Source organism: Ranitomeya imitator, chromosome 2 (assembly GCF_032444005.1).
Source record: "Ranitomeya imitator isolate aRanImi1 chromosome 2, aRanImi1.pri, whole genome shotgun sequence".
NCBI lineage: Eukaryota > Metazoa > Chordata > Amphibia > Anura > Dendrobatidae > Ranitomeya > Ranitomeya imitator.
The window spans coordinates 161,027,026-161,043,030 of NC_091283.1; the positions used below are offsets into that span (position 1 = coordinate 161,027,026).

The 16,005-nt window shown below is 43.5% G+C and overlaps 1 protein-coding gene across 8 annotated transcripts in view; it reads right to left on the reverse strand.

Annotated features, from left to right (window-relative positions):
• The window catches only part of EXD3 (exonuclease 3'-5' domain containing 3), a 356,324-nt gene that overhangs the window by 329,771 nt on the left and 10,548 nt on the right, over positions 1–16,005 (reverse strand). Inside the window, exon 1 of one of the 8 annotated variants that reach the window (XM_069747672.1) lies at positions 10,545–10,960. The exons of 6 other annotated variants lie outside the window; for them this stretch is intronic. The gene's annotated coding sequence lies outside the window, so the exon portion shown is untranslated. Of the gene's footprint in view, positions 1–8,607; positions 10,464–10,544; positions 10,961–16,005 lie in introns of those variants that run through there. One more of the 8 variants, XM_069747669.1, reaches the window with a different exon arrangement.

Sequence of the window (16,005 nt, forward strand, 5' to 3'; positions counted from 1 at the left end):
TGCATGTTTTAGCGCTGCAGTGTGCTGCCTTATTTACTTAGCATCCTGTGGTATAGGCATACAGTACAAGCTTTCCACAGATGTATACCGGCCTGACAGAGTTCAAAATGTGACTATTTAGGTCTGTCAGGTGGATGGAGCACTGTGTATGTTCTTAGTGTGTACTTTGACAGCTGTTCCTGACATACACATCAATTGTAGATCACCAAGATGATGTGAAACAGACTTGTTGGTACATCTGTATACAGTCAATACAATGCTCTGGACCAACCATGAGTAACAAATCTCATCCCTGTCCTGACAATTTATTACAACTTAACGCAGATAAAATGTATCAGATTGGAGTCCACAAAGGACTGTGCACTCTGGATACAACTGTAACAAGTCTGCAGCTAGAAGAAGCATTAGGTCTGCACAGGTTTTAACTCTGGATGTAAATAAGAAAGTTCTCAATCAGTAAAAGGGAACCTGTCACGTGAAAAAACGCTATTAACCTGTAGATATAGGGTTAATGTGCAGGATAATAGCGTTTTTTTCACGTGACAGGTTCCCTTTAATACTGAACCATCAAGCATATTAGGAAAAGGCAAGACATTAATGTGCAATATTATTGAGAATTTACATTTTACATAAGAAAATATCAATACAAAGTTGTAAATGTAATCTGTATAATAATGCATGGAAACAAATAGCATGCAATCATATGAACTAACAACAGTGGGGAATAGGGGGAGAGGGGGGAGAAGAGCCCGAGGGTGAAAACGCGTTGCATACGGTAACTTTGAAGAGTCATTCTGAATCAGACGGTTCAGGGTTAGTTAGGAAAAGTGCTGGTGCAGCAAAAGGAGTATGACTGGCATATTCCGCCCAGGGGAGCCATATTTTCTCAAATTTACCAACTTTGTCTGTAAGAATAGCCGATAGTTTCTTGTTAATCATATACCAAGAGAGGCGTGATTTAACTTTGGAAAAGTCTAGGTTTGTGTTTTTCCATGCTAAAGCTATGATTTGTTTGGTTGCCAAAAATTATGAGATAAGAGCTTGAGTGTATTTGGGGATGTGAGGGATGCGTTTGTTGAGTAAGGCCTCCCAAGGGTTTTTTTAAGGTTTATATTTGTTACAGAGGAAACTAAATGGTAAATTCTAATCCAAAATCTTCTTACAATCGGGCATAGCCACCATATATGAAACATGTCTCAGACAGAGTTGCATCCTCTAAAGCAATTTGGGGCGTAGTTAGCCATTGCCTTAGCCACCCTGGCTGGGGTCAGGTACCAGCGGGTCAGCACTTTGTAATTAGTTTCCAGTATGAGAGTATTTTGCATCCCTCCGGTAGAGGAGGACCAGATTTGGGACCATTCTGAATCAGTCAGGGTAGACCCAATATCAGACTCCCAGCGAGAAGTGTATTTTAGTCAGTGTCTATGCGAGGGGGAGTGGATATGTGAGTAGAGGAGAGATATAATTCCTGGGGCATGAGGGCTTTGACGGCATTTTTGTTCGAATAAAGGGAAGGTGTAAGGAGGGGTAGAATTTTTTAGCCAAGAGCTAACAAAATTCTTTAATTGTAAATAACGAAATATTTCTCCGGGAGGGAGATGATATTTTTCTCTTAGGGTACCGTCTCACAGTGGCACTTTGGTCGCTACGACGGCACGATCTGTGACGTTCCAGCATCTCTTAATTATCGCTCCAGTGTCGTAGACTGCGGTCACACTTCGCAATGCACGACGCTGGAGCGATAATTTCATGACGTATTTGCGATGTAGAAGCTGTTGGTTACTATGCGTACATCGTATACAAGATCGTGCACACCTTTGTTACATGATGCGATCATGCCGCCACAGCGGGACACTTGACGACGAAAGAAAGTTTCAAACGATCTGCTACGACGTACGATTCTCAGCGGGGTCCCTGATCGCAGTAGTGTGTCAGACACAGCGAGATCGCTGGAACATCACGGATATAATCGCTGGAACGTCACGGATCGTGCCGTCGTAGCGACCAAAGTGCCACTGTGAGACGGTACCCTTAGGGCTGAGAATGGGATAACCCCGTCGACATAGAAAAGATGGTGAACCCTAGTTATACCTGCTTCAACCCACTTATAGAAGTATCTAAGGGATCCCATACCTGGGGGAAATAGGATATTGCCCCAAATAGGAGCGAGGGGCAGAAAGGGTGAAATTAGCTGTGAAGAGTATTTCAGTGAGTCCCAGATTGCAAGAGAGTGTTTTATGATAGGGTTCGAGATATGTTTGCGTTGGGTTGGAAGAATCCATAATACTGTGTCTAGGGTGTCGGGATGCAATTCGGAAGCTGCTAGAGATAGCCATAATGGGGGTTAAGTGTTGGCATGGTATAGGGTCAGTTGGCCTATTTGGGCTGCGCGGTAATATTTTGAAAGATTGGGGACTCCCAAGCCTCCTTTTAGGCGGTGACAGTAGAGAGTAGCTTTGTTAACCGTGGGGAGGCCTCCCCTCCAAACAAAAGTATCTATCGATCTTTGAGCTATTTTAACAAAATGTGAAGGCATAGGGATAGGCAGGACGCGAAATAAATAGAGTAATTTACACTTAGCGTTTTTAATCAAAGAGAGCAAAAGTTATGCAACCCAGTCAAGGGCTCAGCACCTCTATCCACCCATCTTTCCCACATAAGGTGTTAATTGCAAGCTATGCTTGGTTTTGTTTTCACTCCCCATTCAGATGGGGCCTGGTATGGCACATAGAAAGGTGGGACATTTAGTGGTTAGGGACCGTCCATATTAAAAATTACACCTTGACGTGGTTGGATGGCTTTTGTGCTCTTTAATAAAAAAAAAACGCTAACTACCTTCATTTTTTTTGCAGCAATATTATTAAATAATCAAAGGGTACTGTCACATCGTGTATGTATGTTTGTGTATAGGCCACAAAGTGTTTTTGTGCACCTGTACATTGATTTAATACTAAAGGTGTGCAGACTTCAACAACAACATCACAAAACACACATATAAAAAAATTCCCATCCCGACCCAACATCAACCATGATTAGGGCCCCAGTCCTTGTAGGAGATGGAATAGTACTAGACATAAACTCATTGTGTTCAGCGGAGAGTCTTAAAACATCACAGATGGCTGGGAGCAATGATCCCCAGGGGTCCCCGCTACAGACTAAACAGTGGGAGATATTAAAAACAGAAAATAACTAAACAGACTACAGCTCCCCCAACCCACCCTCGAAAGTCACAGACAGAGGACATTACACAAGCTGCGTGTGAATACGAGCTGTGCAGCCTGGACGAGCACAATGCTAACCACTGTATCAGCAAAAGATGGGTAGTTAGGTAGTGCCATGAAAGACAGATGGTAAAGGGCAGAAGATCGTATGTTCTTATTATTTTGTGCCAACTTTATTATTATTTGGCACCAAGCTTTTGCAGCAGTCTGCACCAGAGAAATTTACAATCCAATTACCAAGCCATAGACTTACACTCGGGCACTTTGCTGTTGCCAGTGGACACATTGATATTTTTTTTTTTTAAAGAGAAGGAGAATAGCCAAACCTCCAGATACCAAAAAACAAGGGAGCTAGGTCCCGCTAGGTAAGTTAAAGATCAGACCGGTCATATTTTTCTGAATTAGCAACATGACTGAATCTGATGGGTCTTTGGGTAGAAGAACTAGAACTCAAACAAAATAACCAATACCTAAAAATAATAGTTTATTATTGACTAATAAAAACCTTGTGGACAAATTACCACAAACCCAAAGTTCTAGTTGTATTCTCATCTCAAGAGATCTTTTAGCAAAATTGAAAGATCTGCTAAAGATGTGCTGAAGAGACCACAATGAATGTATAAGGAACTGCTGAGACCCCTGTTTTTAGATTTACTTATGGCCCCTAAAGGCATCTGCTTAACAGTTAGTTTCAGATAACATTCGTTTGTTCAGTATTTTACATCAGTATTTATAAGCCAAAATTAGGAACGGGAGAAAAATGCAGAAGTGGTGACATGTTTCTATTATACTTTTCCGATGATTGTTCCACTCCCGAATTTGGCTTACAAACACTGATGTTGGAAAGATATATATCTTTGTACTGTGTTAGCCAGTAGATAGAAATATTTTAAGATTTGAGTGGTGGTTGATACCATGTTTTCAGTTAGCCATTAAAAGGTAACAAAATACAAGCTTTCAAGACTGGGAGTACAAACTTATGACAACCTTTAACACACTCAGTGAAGGAATGAATTTGTCCCATGGATTTAGGGCTTTCTACATCAACTAAGGAATGTGCTCCTCAGACCATTTGGGGGCATCACAATCATTGACCAGACCTCAATCACAGGACAATAAAACTTTCATGCTCCTTATCTATGAACTGTTCCAATATTTATAGCCACAACTGTTTATACCTCTCCCAAACTGATAGTTCTGCTTCACGTCCCTTGTCTTATCTATTACATTATTTCTGTGCTGTGTTGTGTATAAATATGTGTTTCTTTAGATTTTGTATTAGTCTATGCCTGATGAAGAGACCTGAGTAATCTCCAAAGCCTGCAGCTTGTTACCTTTACAATTAGCCATTAAAAGGTGTCAACCACTCACGACTCTCAATCCTAAATATTTTTCTATCTACTGGCTAACATGGTACAAAGATATATATCTTCCAAAGACTTTCGAAAAGCGCGTTGCGGTGGGCACGCAGGTGGTGTAGACTCTGACCCATTTCTGGTGTGCATCGCTAAGGTACGGGATATGTTTCAATCATGTTAACACTTATGCTATTTGGGGTATAATGCCCATATGTTAGGATTGCTATACACACACACACCTATCTGGTTATTATACTGTGCTGCACTGTCAACAGGATTCTTTTTTGTGACTGCACACCAGACGACATGGTTAGATTACTAGGCTTGCACATACATACAATTTGCTGCATTGTGTCATAGATATGCCATTGATTTGCATTTCAGTATAAGTGACACTTTATTAACCACCACCTGCTGTGCCCTCTGCACTTGTTTTGCCCATGTTGCACATCCATGTCTTTCCCTTACCTGTATTTATTTTATTGCCATTTTGATATTGAATAAAGTATTTGTATACCTAGACTAGTGGATCATTTTCTTCCTCCTCTTTTTCGCTAAGTCTTGTTGTGTATAAACATGTGACTTCGGATTTTGTGTTGTTCCATTCCTGATGAAGAGACCTGAGTAGTCTCGAAGCTTGTAATTTGTTACCATTTTTTTTTCAGTAAGCCATTAAAAGATATCAACCACTCAGGACTCTCAAATCTTAAAATACTGATGCAAAATTTCTCACTTGTCATTCGTGTGCAATCCATTTTTTTTACTCAGTAGCTAGTAATCTTTTACAGGACCATTTACAGTTTCACATCTTACAGAACTGAAAAATATCTGTAAAAATCGGACGCCACTCTGATGGTCCATATGGCATCCGATTTATTTTTTTTATCCAGAACCAATTTCGGAGGAAAATCGCAGCATGTTGCAAATGTTTCCACATGATGAATATGAACACAGCTTAGAAAAAAACAAATGCAGATCTCATTTAATAATATTGGTCTGAGCCCCAACTTTTTTTTTTTTTTTTTTAAATCAGATTGCACTTGTCCAATGTATAGGCTTGTGTGAGAGAGCGCATACATTTACACAACATCAGAAGGATGAAACCGCCGAGACCTCTGGTTCTTAAAACTTACATTTTAAACATATTACTAAGGCTACTTTCACACATCAGGTTTTTGCTGTCAGGTTCAATCCGGCAAATTTTGAAAAAACCGGATCCTTTGCAAATTGTGAAAATCTGATGCGACGGATCCGGGGGAGAGGGAGAGAACAGAATGGAAAATGCATACTTAGTTTAAAAAAACTGAACTGATTGACGGATCCGGTGCCATAGGGTTCCATTAGAGCAAACGACGGATGGCGCTGTCCGTTTTTTTTACTTCAACGTACACAAAAAACATCCCTATGTCCATTTTCTCCAGCCACCAGAAAATGAATTGTTGACGGATCCAGCGAAAAATGGATGAAACGTGAGGCTATCCGTCATTAATACAAGTCTATAAGAAAAAAACGGATCCGGCGGCAACTTTTGCCGGATCCGTTTTCTTCAAAACTCGCCAGATTGTGCCTGAGAGTAAAAAACTGATGTGTCAAAGGGGCCTAACTGCATAGTCCTAAAGATCTACATCTACTCACGACAACTCCAAAGTGACTTCCAGACCTAGGTCTATTTGAGAAATCTCAAAAATCACCGCCGCGGGTGCCGAATCTCGAAAATCAGTCTCGCGGGTGCCAGATCTCAAAAATCACTGCAGCGGGTGCCAAATGTCGAAAATCAGCCCCGCGGGTGCCGAATCTCTAAAATCAGCTTCGCGGGTACCAAATCTCGAAAATCAGCCCCGTGGGTGCAGAATCTCTAAAATTACTGCCACGGGTGCCGACTCGAAAATCAGTGCCGCAGGTGCCGAATCTCTAAAATCAGCCCCGCGGGTGCCGAATCTCAAAAATCACCGCCGCGGGTGCCAAATGTCGAAAATCAGCCCCGCGGGTGCCAAATGTCGAAAATCAGCCCCGCGGGTGCCGAATCTCAAAAATCACGGTCGCGGGTGCCGAATCTCAAAAATCAGCCCCGCGGGTGCCAAATGTCGAAAATCAGCCCCGCGGGTGCCAAATGTCGAAAATCAGCCCCGCGGGTGCCGAATCTCAAAAATCACCACCGCGGGTGCCAAATTTCAAAAATCATGTTTTTGCCGTCAGGCTCAATCCGGCAAATTTTGCAAAAAACTGGATCCGTTGCAAATTGTGAAAATCTGATGCGACGGATCCGGGGGAGAGAACAGAATGGAAAATGCATACTTAGTTTAAAAAAACTGAACTGATTGACGGATCCGGTGCCATAGGGTTCCATTAGAGCAAACGACGGATGGCGCTGTCCGTTTTTTTTACGTCAACGTACACAAAAAACATCCCTATGTCCGTTTTCTCCGGCCACCAGAAAATGAATTGTTGACGGATCCGGCGAAAAACGGATGAAACGTGAGGCCATCTGTCATTAATACAAGTCTAAGAAAAAAACGGATCCGGCGGCAACTTTTGTCAAAACTCGCCAGATTGTGCCTGACAGTAAAAAACTGATGTGTCAAAGGGGCCTAACTGCATAGTCTTAAAGATCTACATCTACTCACGACAACTCCAAAGTGACTTCCAGACCTAGGTCTATTTGAGAAATCTCAAAAATCACCGCCGCAGGTGCCGAATCTCGAAAATCAGCCCCGTGGGTGCCGAATCTCGAAAATCAGCCCCGCGGGTGCCGAATCTCGAAAATCAGCCCCGCGAGTGCCAAATCTCGAAAATCAGTCCCGCGGGTGCCAGATCTCAAAAATTACCGCAGCGGGTGCCAAATGTCGAAAATCAGCCCTGCGGGTGCCGAATCTCTAAAATCAGCTTCGCGGGTACCAAATCTCGAAAATCAGCCCCGTGGGTGCAGAATCTCTAAAATTACTGCCACGGGTGCCGAATCTCGAAAATCAGTGCCGCAGGTGCCGAATCTCGAAAATCAGTGCCGCAGGTGCCGAATCTTGAAAATCAGCCCCGTGGGTGCCGAATCTCAAAAATCACCGCCGCGGGTGCCGAATCTCGAAAATCAACCCCGCGGGTGCCGAATCTCGAAAATCAGCCCCGCGAGTGCCAAATCTCGAAAATCAGCCCCGCGGGTGCCGAATCTCGAAAATCAGCCCCGCGGGTGCCAAATGTCGAAAATCATGTTTTTGCCGTCAGGCTCAATCCGGCAAATTTTGAAAAAAACCGGATCCGTTGCAAATTGTGAAAATCTGATGCGACGGATCCGGGGGAGAGGGAGAGAACAGAATGGAAAATGCATACTTAGTTTAAAAAAACTGAACTGATTGACGGATCCGATGCCATAGGGTTCCATTAGAGCAAACGACGGATTGCGCTGTCCGTTTTTTTTACGTCAACGTACACAAAAAACATCCCTATGTCAGTTTTCTCTGGCCACCAGAAAATGAATTGTTGACGGATCCGGCGAAAAACAGATGAAACGTGAGGCCATCCGTCATTAATACAAGTCTATAAGAAAAACGGATCCGGCGGCAACTTTTGCCGGATCCGTTTTCTTCAAAACTCGCCAAATTGTGCCTGACAGTAAAAAACTGATGTGTCAAAGGCGCCTAACTGCATAGTCTTAAAGATCTACATCTACTCACGACAACTCCAAAGTGACTTCCAGACCTACGTAAGTCTATTTGAGAAACCTGAAAAATTTGATGGGCCCTGAGGCCCACGATATCAACATGTAAGAATTGCTGAGGGTTACAGTCCTACCTCTAATTCAAAGAACTGCCATCAACATGGAAGAATCTGCTGAGAGTTATAGTTCAACATTAAGGCTATGTGCACACGTTCAGGAATGTCTGCAGAATTTTCCTTAACAAAACCGGACTTTTTCTGCAGAAAATCCACATCCGTTTTGTTTTTCTCGCATTTTATTGCGTTTTTTTCGCGTTTTTTTCCAGAGCTTCCCAATGCAATAATATAGCGGCAAAAACACAAAACACCGGATTACGTACCGGTAATGCTCTTTTATAGAGCCACGACAGCACCCACTTGAGAGAGGGGATCCGCCCCTTAGGAACAGGAAACCCTATGGAGAGAATAAAAGGGGCGGTCCCCCTCGCTCCCACAGTTGGGTTACAGAGATTGAGAGGAACCGCCCACCAGTATTAGCAGGCAATCCAATATTATCGTTTATCTTTAGTTAACACAAGTACGAGTATAGCTAACTACAAGAACCATTCACCCTTATCAGTGCATCTATGAAAGAATAATAATTATTAGGGAGGGAAGTGAAGGGGTGCTGTCGTGGCTCTATAAAAGAGCATTACCGGTACGTAATCCGGTGTTTTCTCCTCGCCACGACAGCACCCACTTGAGAGACTTACAAAGATAGTCATTTGGGAGGGATCACCGTGTTAAGGACTGATCTACCGAAGGACAAGTCAGATGAGGAAGACAAGTCCAATCTATAGTGACTATAGAAAGTAGTAGGGGAAGACCAGGTTGCGGCCCTACATATCAATTCTATTGGAACCTCCGCTCTCTCAGCCCAGGAAGAAGACATCGCCCGGGTAGAGTGTGCACTTACAGTCTCAGGAGGGTTCTCTCCTCTTGCTAGATAGGCCAAGCGAATCGCATCCCGAATCCACCGGGATAATGTGTTCTTCGTTACCCCAGAACCTTTTTTGTGGCCCTGGAAGGAAATAAAGAGAGCCCTGCTCTTCCTCCAGAGACTAGTCCTATCTAGGTATGCTATTACAGCCCTTTTTACATCTAAAGTATGGTATCTTTCCTCTTCCTGATTTGTAGGGTTACTATAGAAGGAAGGAAGGAAGACTTCTTGGGATCTGTGGAATTTAGTCCCTACTTTAGGTAAGTAGGCAGGATCTGTCTTTAACACAATCCTATCCTTTAATATTGATAAAAAAGGAGGGTCTACCGATAATGCTTGAATATCGCTTACTCTTCTGGCTGATACTAAAGCAACAAGAAAGGCTGTTTTAATAGATACAAATTTTATGTGGGCCGAGTGCATTGGCTCGAATGGTTCCCTTGTTAGGGCTTCTAGGACTAAATTAAGATCCCATGGTGGTATGTGGGGAATTTGGATCAGTTCTGTTCTTTGGCATGCTGAAATGAACCGTGCTACCCATCTGTCTCCTGCAATATTGTGACTATATAGAGCTCCTAGAGCCGAAACCTGTACTTTTAGCGTACTGACTGACAAGCCTAAGTCACGCCCCTTCTGGAGAAATTCCAAAATAGCGGAAAAAGGAATTTCTCCTGACAGAGCTGTAGGGTAGAAAGTTAGGAATTTTTTCCATATTCTTACATATATGGTTGCTGTAGACCTCTTTCGACTAAGTAAAAGGGTATCAATCAACCTCTCTGAAAAACCTCTCAGTTTTAATAGTTGCCCTTGGTTCTCCCATGCTTTTTTAATTAGCTCTTTGATTGGAGTTATAACAGGAAAGGTAGGCCTCTTCTTTTCCGACAATCCCGCAAACATAATATCCTGCGGTGTTTTAGGATCTTTACTGCTTTTAATACCTATGGTGTTACATACAGCTTTCACCAGATTATCTATACTCTCCGTAGGAAAACACGTATCTTGTTCCCCTTCTGAGGAAATATATTCCAGAGAGGCATCCGTGTCTGCTTTGTCAGAAGAATGATCTGACCTTGGCGAACTATACTTCCTGCTCCTAGAATCAGGAATACTTTCTGTACTATGGAAAGCCCGTAACTCGCCCCTAATCATCTGTCTGATGTCTTCGGATCTTACAGAGGCTTCCTCCCGTACCGTCTTCTCTATACAGACATAACACATTCTCTTTGTATAATTATCCGGGAGGGGCTGGGTACATAAGGCACATTGTTTGTGCTTTTTGCCTAGGGTATATAAATAAGAGGGGCCATAATCAGCTTAATAGGGAGGATATACACTCACCCCAGTGAAGCAGATGATCAAGGTACCGGCCGTGGAGGAGGAGATGCAGGCACAGGCTGAGATGAAGATCGGTCAGACTTCTTCTCTTTAGCACTTTTTGTGGAGGATCTTCTTCCGCTGCTTGCGCTGCTGCGAGGGAATTTGGCTGTGTCCTCTGAAGGCACCGCTGAGTCCTGAGGTGGCGTCGCCATGCTTGGACGCCGAGGAATCAGCGCTGGAGCGTTTTAATGCTGGGCGCCGCCATTTTCTTCCTGTTGAACCCGGAAGTACTCACCACTTCCGGGTCGCGGCCATCTTGGATCTCGTGCTGCACTGCCCGGCATCATATCTCCTCTGCTCCCACACTGGATGCATGTACCTGGCCTCCAGGGGAGCGAAAATGGCAGCAATACCCCCGCAATTACCGCCAGCAGCGGCGCCGCACTTCGGGTATAATCTTCTGCCGCAGGCTCGCCTGATGCGACCTCCTGCCCGTGACCCATGCGACCTGCAGCCCTGGCCTCACGAAGCCTGCCAGCGGAGGGGGGAAACTGAAGCCAGGACCCCCGACGCTGCTTCCAGCACTGGAGCCCCTGCCATCCTCACAGGTAAACCGCACAGGCGGCATCCAGGCTAGGTATCCTCTTCTCCATTGGGTTCCCTTAGGAACAGGAAACCAACTGTGGGAGCGAGGGGGACCGCCCCTTTTATTCTCTCCATAGGGTTTCCTGTTCCTAAGGGGCGGATCCCCTCTCTCAAGTGGGTGCTGTCGTGGCGAGGAGAAAAAATCCGCAAAATTAATGAACATGCAGCGTTTACCATGATGCGTTTTTTCGCAGAAAAAAAACGCAGCATGTGCACAAAAATTGCAGAATGCATTAAAAATGATGGGATGCTTATGTATGCGTTTTTTTAGCTATTTTCCCGCAGAAAACGGTTGAAAAAAACGCGAAAAAAACACGAAAAATCCTGAACGTGTGTGCATAGCCTAACAGTTGAGACCTAAAATACCAATTTGACAGAACTACTGGAGTTTCTAGCCTTCAAGAGACAGAAAATATCAATAAGGAAAAGCCTGTTAAGACTTCTAGTTCTACATCAACCCAACTCTGGTTTAAAGCACAAAGATGAAAATGACTGCAGTCAGGGGATTGTACCCTGTATGAAGGGTTGTCTTGAGTCCATCCAACTGTGCATGACCCCTCCACATTACAAGTCCAATAAGTCAAAAAACAAATTCCTTCAAGGGAGAAAATTGGTCCCCCTCCTCCAGTCCCGACATTTACAGGCACTTGCAGATTGTATCTTTCTTTGGAAGACAAGAGAGCTGTTTTGGTGAACTCACGACTCCCCACAGGGGGATATGTCTAGATCAATCCCATAAATCAGACAAAAAGAGATCTGCGGTTGGCGAAGAAAAAAAGCCATTTGCAGAAGAGCAAAAACCACACACACACACACAGCACGGAATTTAGATTAACCCCGCACAATCGTCCCGGCTTCAAGGAAAAAGGGTCCAGCTTCAGCCATGATCTGGGAAGGGGAAGTCAGGCTTTAATTAACTATCAAGATGAGACATGAGGCAGTAATGAGAAAAACAAACAAGAAAAGAAAAGATTTGTGGTCGCATAAGAGGAAAAAGAGAAAAACCACAGGCAAAACTAAACGAAGGCCTCACATCTGAAGGCCTCCACCGCCTGATCCAAATCTGACCATTATTCATATAAACCTTACTTTGATCTGTAAAATTTCAGCAATTTTCTGCTGGACGTTCTCCGTTTCAATTGATTATTTTTAAGATTTCTGCTGGTTGTGAATGAATATATTCTTATTTACATTCAGAGGCTAAAAGCCCATCCCGATCTAGTCCTGCTCACAGAGATTCACTATGAATTATAGTTAAGTGGGCTATTCTTATTCATCAGCACGCTGCAAGCACTATAGGTGCAAGAACTTCCTTTGTCTCACTTACCAGCATGCATTACTCCTGCCATTATCCAATGGCTTTCCTGTCCTGAACTTAAAACACATAGAAAGGAGAGAAAAAGCAGAGTTGAAGGGCACCCCCAGTTCCGGCAAAAGGGAAAGAGGCTCGACCTATCCCTTCTGACACAGGTAAAAAAAGTCTTGAACCCCCCTTACTACTGGTAAATAAGATATCTTGTGGAAAGAAAAGCCTGCCCTGACTTCTTGTAACCTGTCTGTCACGATTCCTCTTACCAACGAGTCTGGACACAGTGAATGACAGTTCTGCCATCCAATATAATAATGGGGCATGCTGAGCTGTCAGTATCGTGATGGACAGCTCATCTGTCCAATCGGATGCTGGGGCGTGATGAGCTGTCAGTGTCTAGATTGACAGTTTAGCTTATTACAATGTATAAATATATGAGGGGACAGTACAGAGACCTGTCTGATGATCTTTTTAGTCATAGACCTGAAACAGGGACAAGGGGGCATCCTCTACGTTTGGAGGAAAAAAGGTTTAAGCATAATAACAGACGCGGGTTCTTTACTGTAAGAGCAGTGAAACTATGGAACTCTCTGCCGTATGATGTTGTAATGAGTGATTCATTACTTAAATTTAAGAGGGGACTGGATGTCTTTCTTGGAAAGTATAATGTTACAGGGTATATACACTAGATTCCTCGATAGGTCGTTGATCCAGGGAACTAGTCTGATTGCCGTACATGGAGTCGGGAAGGAATTTTTTTCCCCAATGTGGAGCTTACTATTTGCCACATGGTTTTTTTTGCCTTCCCCTGGATCAACATGTTAGGGCATGTTAGGTTAGGCTATGGGTTGAACTAGATGGACTTAAAGTCTTCCTTCAACCTTAATAACTATGTAATCAGGGCCAGGGTGTGCCGGGGCTTCATTCATGTGTCTCTTGTCCAAAGTAATTACCTGGCTATTTAACCAGTTGATTGCTGCCAATTATAGCTTTGCTGATGTAGCATGTGCGTGCTTATTGCTCCTTGTTTGGTATTCTGATCTTTGCGGCTCGACATAGGATTTGTCTTCACACTCCATTTGCCTAGCCCTTTTGTCATGATCCATAACCTTCTTGGAATATTGACCTCAGACTATTTCCTGACTACACCTTTGTCTCATCCCTCTATGATGTGTTCTCTTAGCATTTGACCTCGGACCTGTTGACTACGCCGCCTCACAGTTTATCCATGAGTGGTGACTAGTGTCACACCATCTTAGCATTTCTACGGCTGAGGACCGGCTCACCTCGACATGCTTATCATGTCACTCTCCACAAGGAGAAACGATACTTCTTGGATCCCGGCTATATACAGGACATTTAGCAGTGGACTGAGAAGGGAGCCATCTCGTGTAAGTTACTTTGACAGAATTTCTCAGGGCTCATTTTTAACTAAAGAGATTTACAGATAAAATATGTCACTATCTATTAAATGAGATCAAATTGTTTGCAAATACAGGGACTACTGAGATCCTTACCAAATATTTGTGGATTTTGTCTTGGAGTTATTGCAGATTTTCTTCAAAATCAATGTTATCAGCATCAATTCCAAAAAATGAAAGGAGACTTCTCAACTGTTGCAAACACGGAATAGTCAGCATGCTAGGCTGGATCATGCTGGGCATTGTAGTTTTTCATCAGCTTGCATCACGGATGGAAAATCCCTCTTGTACACTTTAATAATAAGAAACTATCAGCTGTTAGAAGTATTAGCCAGGTATGAGATTTTAGCCTTTACATTGCTGGGCTTGGACTGCCAGTACATGATGGACAATGTAGTTTTGCATCAGTTGGAAAGTCACTGGTGGAAGGAGAAGCAAAGATGTTTGAAAATAGTAACACAAAAAGGCACAGGGTTACCGCAAAAAGGAACCAGAAGACCGCACTGTCTGATTGCTCCTACTCCTGCGCTGAATAAAAGCACTTCACCTTCGTTTTAAACAGTGTAAGTTTCTTTAGGAAGTGCAGGGGTTAATTTGCTCCATTGAGAGCTCTGGGAGCTAGGCTCTCAGCTGTGCACTGTTAGCCACTCCCATCCCCTATATAATCTGGGTCTTGACTGACACACATTGTCAGAGATAGCTTATGCTGCATGGCTTGAGAATAGTAGTTGGTCGTTATAAGGCTATGTGCACATGTTGCGGATTAGGCTTTGGAATTTCTGGTGCGGATTCTGCCTCTCCTGGCAGAAAACGCGCCTGCGGATTTGTCGCGTTTTTGTGCAGTTCCGCAGCGTTTTTGCTGCGGTTTTCTTGCAGATTTGCTGCGGTTTTTACCCCTGCGGTTTTCTATAATGGAATGAGTACAAAAACGCTGCAGATTCACAAAAAAGTAGTGACATGCTACTTCTTTTAAACCGCAGCGTTTTCGCAGCGGATTTTCCGCAAAGTGTGCACAGCATTTTTTTTCTCATTGATTTACATTGTACTGTAAATCATTTGTGGATCTGCAGCGTTTCTGCATCTCAAAAAAACGCTGCGGATCCGCAGAGAATCCGCAACGTGTGCACATACCCTAAGGGTATGTGCACACGTCAGGATTTCTTGCAGAAATTTTCCTGACAAAAACGGACATTTCTGCCAGAAATCCACATGCGTTTTTACCGCGTTTTTGATGCGTTTCTGGTGCGTTTTTTATGCGTTTTTTCCCAAATGCATAGAATTGCGGGGAAAACGCATAAAATCCGCAAAAATAATGAACATGCTCATTTTTTTACCGCGATGCGTTTTTATCGCGGAAAAAAACGCATCCATGTGCACAAAACATGCAGAATGCATTCTAAATGATAGAATGCATAATGTATGCATTTTTATACGCGTTTTTAGCGCGAAAAAAAAACGCGAAAAAACCTGAACGTGTGCACATACCCTTAGAGTAGGCGTTTGGTGGATTTATCTGTGATTGTTAGCTTTGTTAAGTGTGATTATTACCTTTCTCTCCGATGCATTCCTCTGTTATATGTGAATGAATATTTGTATGTCTGGTATTTTCAGATTCCCCTGTTCCTGTTACCTTGTTCGTCTGGTTGATGTACTACGGTGCACTGCTACTCCCCTCTTCCCTGTGTGGGGGAAGGGTACAGATGGAGGGCAGATACAGGAGATAAGGCAAGGTACATGCCCCCCACCCCACGGCATCTTCAAGTTCAGAACAGGGCGAGGTAAGGCGCCCCCTAGTGTTGGGGACAGAGACAGAACCTTGGTCCTGGGTCACCCAACAGAGACGTGACACGAAGTATATAAAAAAAGTTCAAATTATTTTTCTAAGCTAATTTTAATGTTTATAAATAACTGAAGAGGGAATAAAGCGGTTATGTTATTGATCTCCTGTTTCTCAGGGGGTAGTGCGCTCCTGATGACAGACTGTTTAGCATGGCGGAGCCCTCTCTAGCCTTTGCCTCTGCAAAAATCGGAGGAATGCAGGGGGCTAAAATTGGCTGCATCAAGCTTCAGAGCAGCGCTTCCAAAGTGTAAGGAAAAGAGCTTGCAA